Genomic DNA, 5,461 nt, shown 5'->3' with positions numbered 1-5,461 from the left:
AAGGAATCATAGAATCATAGAGTTGGAAGAGACCACAAGGGCCATCGAGTCCAACCCCCTGCCAAGCAGGAAACACCATCAGAGCACTCCTGACATATGGTTGTCAAGCCTTTGCTTAAAGACCTCCAAAGAAGGAGACTCCACCACACTCCTTGGCAGCAAATTCCAGTGTCGAACAGCTCTTACTGTCAGGAAGTTCTTCCTAATGTTAAGTGGAATCTTCTTTCTTGTAGTTTGGATCCATTGCTCCGTGTCCCCTTCCCTGGAGCAGCAGAAAACAACCTTTCTCCCTCCTCTATGTGACATCCTTTTATATATTTGAACATGGCTATCATATCACCCCTTAACCTCCTCTTCTCCAGGCTAAACATGCCCAGCTCCCTTAGCCGTTCCTCATAAGGCATCGTTTCCAGGCCTTTGACCATTTTGGGTGCCCTCCTCTGGACACGTTCCAGTTTGTCAGTGTCCTTCTTGAACTGTGGTGCCCAGAACTGGACACAGTACTCCAGGTGAGGTCTGAGCAGAGCAGAATACAGTGGCACTATTACTTCCCTTGATCTAGATGCTATACTCTTATTGATGCAGCCCAGAATTGCATTGGCTTTTTTAGCTGCCGTGTCACACTGTTGGCTCATGTCAAGTTTGTGGTCAACCAAGACTCCTAGATCCTTTTCACATGTACTGCTCTCAAGCCAGGTGTCACCCATCTTGTATTTGTGCCTCTCATTTTTTTTGCCCAAGTGCAATACTTTACATTTCTCCCTGTTAAAATTCATCTTGTTTGTTTTGGCCCAGTTCTCTAATCTGTCAAGGTCATTTTGAAGTGTGATCCTGTCCTCTGGGGTGTTAGCCACCCCTCCCAGTTTGGTGTCATCTGCAAATTTGATCAGGATGCCCTTGAGTCCATCATCCAAGTCATTGATAAAGATGTTGAATAAGACCGGGCCCAAGACAGAACCCTGTGGCACCCCACTAGTCACTCTTCTCCAGGATGAAGAGGAACCATTGATGAGCACCCTTTGGGTTCGGTCAGTCAGCCAGTTACAAATCCACTGAGTGGTAGCATAGTCAAGACCGCATTTTACCAGCTTCTTTACAAGAATATCATGGGGCACCTTGTCAAATGCCTTGCTGAAATCAAGGTAGGCTACATCCACTGTGTTCCCTTCATCTACCAGGCTTGTAATTCTGTCAAAAAACGAGATCAGGTTAGTCTGACATGACTTATTTTTCAGAAATCCATGCTGACTATTGGTGATCACAGCATTCCTTTCTAGGTGCTCACAGACTGTTTGCTTAATGATCTGCTCCAGAATCTTCCCTGGTATTGATGTCAGACTGACTGGGTGGTAATTATTTGGGTCCTCTCTTTTCCCCTTTTTGAAAATAGGGACAACATTTGCCCTCCTCTAGTCTGCCGGGACTTCGCCTGTTCTCCAGGAATTCTCAAAGATGACTGCCAGTTGTTCTGAGATCACATCTGCCAGTTCTTTTAATACTCTTGGATGCAGTTCATCTGGCCCTGGAGACTTGAATACATCTAAACTAGCCAAGTATTCTTGTACTATCTCCTTAGTTATTCTGGGCTGTGTTTCCTCTGCTGAATCATTTGCTTCAAATTCTTCAGGTCGGGCATTGTTTTCTTTATCGGAGAAGACTGAGGCAAAGAAGGCATTGAGGAGTTCAGCCCTTTCTGTGTCCCCTGTTTGCATTTCACCATCTTCTCCTCTGAGTGACCCCACTGTTTCTTTGTTCTTCCTTTTGCTACGAACATACCCATAAAAGCCTTTTTTGTTGCTTTTAACCTCTCTAGCAAGCCTGAGTCCATTCTGTGCTTTAGCTTTTCTGACTTTGTGTCTACACGTGCTGGCTATTTGTTTGAATTCCTCTTTGGTGGTTTCCCCCCTTTTCCATTTTTTGTACACATCCTTTTTTAATCTTAACTCAGTTAAAAGTTCTTTAGATAGCCACCCTGGCTTCTTTAGGCACCTTCCATGTTTCCGTCTCATTGGTGTTGCCTGAAGTTGTGCTTTTACTATCTCCCTCTTAACAAACTCCCAGCCATCATGAACTCCCTTTCCTTTTAGTATTACTGTCCATGGGATCTCACCAAGCACTTCCCTAAGTTTTATGAAGTCGGCTTTCTTAAAGTCAAGAAATTGAGTCCTAGTATGCTTGGCTGCTCCTTTCCGCTGTATAGTAAACTTCAGAAGAGCATGATCACTCGTGCCTAATGATCCTTCCACTTCTACCCCACTAACCAGGTCATCAACAATGGTTAGGACCAGATCTAAAATGGCTGTTCCTCTTGTTGCTTCTCCCACTTTCTGGATAATGAAGTTGTCTGCAAGGCCAGTGAGGAATCTGTTTGACCTTATGCTCTTGGCTAAGTTTGACATCCAACAAATATCCGGGTAATTGAAGTCCCCCATTACTACTATCTCCCTTCCTTTTGCATGCTTGGCCATCTGTTCCAGGAAGGCATCATCTATGTCCTCCGTTTGGCTTGGAAGACCACAACAGCTTCTGAACACAACAGTACTCTCCTCCCCCGTAATGTTCTGCTGGCAGGCCTTAGTCGCCTTAATTTTCCAACCTCCTTGGGAAAGTTTTGACATGTGTGGGAGGCCAATCTACTTTTTTTGGTGGGGTGTGGGCACACTTCTGTCCTATCCCATATGCACCAGTTCTTTACAGCCTCTATTTATTGATATCAAGTATTCTTCATTTCATCTTGGCGACAAAGAAAAAAATAATTCTCAGTCTGAATAAGGCTGCAATCTAGCCAGATCAAGGGATTGTGTGTGTGTGTGTGTTTTGTGTGTGTGTGTGTGTGTGTGAGAGAGAGAGAGAGAGAGAGAGAGAGAGAGAGAGAGACCTACCGCATGCCGCCTTCCATCAAGGTCTAAGTTTTTTCCACACTCACTCATTCAATATCCCATTCCACTGAGTTTTCTTTGGGTTTATCTATGGTTTTTATGTCTTTTATGCTACAGGAGCCAAAACATGGGGAGTATCAACTCGATATTACTGCATATGAGATTGAAATATGTGGCATAGAAGACTCTGTATGAGAATGGTATACTGGGCACATGCTCTTGAGAGTTAAATGCCAGGTCTTTGTTATCTACCACCAGATCTATCTTGCTTGAACTTCTGGGTGTTTCCTGTCAGAGGAGACAGTTACAAAAGCATCAAACCCAAAACATATATAATGGGGCTGCCACCAACTTCAACTTTGGAACGAAGCCCAGAGCCTTAACGAGAATACGAAGAACGAAGGAGAGATCAAAGAAAGAGGACTGCACTTCAAAAATAATTGGATAGAGTATAATATGGAATAAGAAATGCCTCCTGTGTGTTCATAATATAAGGAACTGTTTAGAAAGATAGTGAGTCACAGAAACAGCAACTGATGGATTGAGAAGGTAAGCACGGTTAAAATCAGAGTTATGAAAATGGAAAATAGTGAAGAATGCAGAGACTTTAATGCGGACAATATCTGTAGACATCTGGGGCATGGGGTTTCCCTTTTGAATTTTTTTAATAATTGGAATATATAATTGGTGGTATTGCTATTATTGTAATATGGAATGATTTGCTTTGATTTGTCATTAATTGGAAGATTTTTAGGACAGTATATAAATTCAAAAAATAATATTAATATATAATTCTGCAGTTAAAAATAATGAAAAGAGGGTTTACCTCTATGTCTCCCCAGAGATATACAACCTGTGGATATTAACAAATAAATTTATAATAATAAGATACTGAGTTCAGAGTAGAACAAGTTCCTGTCACGGTCCAGTTTACAGGTGGTCGAAGTCCTGGTAGAGGGAAAAAAAAAAAAATGCTCAATCTGAATAAGGCTGCAATCTAGCCAGAACGAGAAATGGTATCTCTCTCTCTCTCTCTCTCTCTCTCTCTCTCTCTCTCTCTCTCTCCCTCCCTCCCTCTCTCTCTCTGTGTGTGTGTGAGTGAGTGAGTGAGTGAGAGAGAGAGACCTACATCATGCCCCCTTCCACCTGGTTCTTAGTTTTTTTCCCATTCAGTCATTCCATATCCAATTCCACTGAATTTTCTTTGGGTTATTCTGGGTTTTTTATGCCCCTCTCAGCGCTACACAAAACATGCCTCTTATGCAATGGTGGTATAGTTTTGGGTACAAGAGCCCAAATATGGGAAGTATCAGCTTGATATTACTGCACATGAGACTTAAATATGTAATATGGAAGACTCTGTATGAGAATGGTATACAGTGGATGCTTGGGTTGTGAATGTGATTCGTGCAGGATACACTTTCGCAACCCGCAGCATTCGCAACCTGCAGCAGTGCGTCTGTGCATGTGTGGGTTGCGATTCGGCGCTTCTGCGCATGCGCAAAGCACAATTTAGCGCTTCTGCGCACACGCAATCGCCGAAACCCAGAAGTAACCCGTTCCAGGACTTCCGGGTTTTGGCACATGAGTAACCCAAAAAAACACAACCTGAAGCATCTGTAACCTGAGGTATGACTGTACTGGAAACACGTTCATGACCATTAAATGCCAGGACATTGTTATCTGCCACCAGAGCTATCTTGCTTGAACTTCTGCAGAAGATAGTTGGGTGTTTCCTGTGAGAGGAGACACTTAGAAAAGCATCAAAACTAAAACTGATATTATGGGGAAAGTAACTATATATGCAATAATGATATGCAAAAGCATTCCAAAATATTATGGGGATGATTGAAGATCTGGATCTCAACCAAATTCAGTTCTCAATCCTTGGGCTCTATCCTTCTTCAGCAGTCCAACAGCAAGTTGATTCCTCTCTTTTGAAGCATCAGATTTAGTTTCATTAATCACGCACACCACACACAGACACACACACACAGGGAGAGAGAGAGAGAGAGAGAGAGAGAGAGAGAGAAAGACAGGCAGGCAGACAGACAGACAGAGACAGAGAAACCGACACACACAGAGAGACAGAGACGGAGACTGCAGGAGCTAGGATTGAAGACAGTAATTTCTCCCTGCTACTCATTAGGTGCTTTGTGCTATTCTGATGATGAGTGTTACTTACTCAGACTGATTTTTGGTTAGCTTTTATGTGAGCAGCTTGCTGCCTCTCAATTGCATTAGAGCCTTTGCACATTGTGGTGGGTCACTTAGGTTGTGCCAGTGAAAAGCTAAGCAGCTTAAGAGAAGCCCAGTCATCTTCTCCCCTGCTCAGAGGTGACTCTTTGCTTTGCAGTGCAGAGTGGACTGCATGGTTTCACTTGATTGCTTTATTCTCATGCCCCATCCCATTCCTAATTAATAGAATGATGTGTCAAGGTGAGTCTCTATCCATGGTGATTTCAGTTCTTCACCATGCAAAGGAGTCTAGTGTAGCTTTGGATATAGGCTTGATGGTTAGCATTGAGTGGAAAGTGCATTGTGGCATGATATGGATCCCCCCCGCCCCGTATCCTCTGGTT

The 5,461-nt window shown here is 43.2% G+C and overlaps 2 protein-coding genes across 2 annotated transcripts in view; both read right to left on the bottom strand.

Annotated features, from left to right (window-relative positions):
- The window catches only part of LOC310766186 (mas-related G-protein coupled receptor member H-like), a 35,681-nt gene extending 33,090 nt beyond the window's left edge, over positions 1 to 2,591 (bottom strand). The window contains exon 1 of the mRNA XM_083622241.1: positions 2,543 to 2,591. The gene's annotated coding sequence lies outside the window, so the exon portion shown is untranslated. The remainder of the gene's footprint in view (positions 1 to 2,542) is intronic.
- LOC310767392 (proto-oncogene Mas-like) overlaps positions 1 to 5,461 on the bottom strand; it is a gene marked incomplete at its 5' end in the record, with an annotated part of 36,448 nt that overhangs the window by 20,441 nt on the left and 10,546 nt on the right.

Source organism: Podarcis filfolensis (assembly GCF_964270895.1).
Source record: "Podarcis filfolensis genome assembly, chromosome: 7".
Lineage (NCBI taxonomy): Eukaryota > Metazoa > Chordata > Lepidosauria > Squamata > Lacertidae > Podarcis > Podarcis filfolensis.
This window is presented reverse-complemented; position numbering and strand designations above follow the sequence as displayed.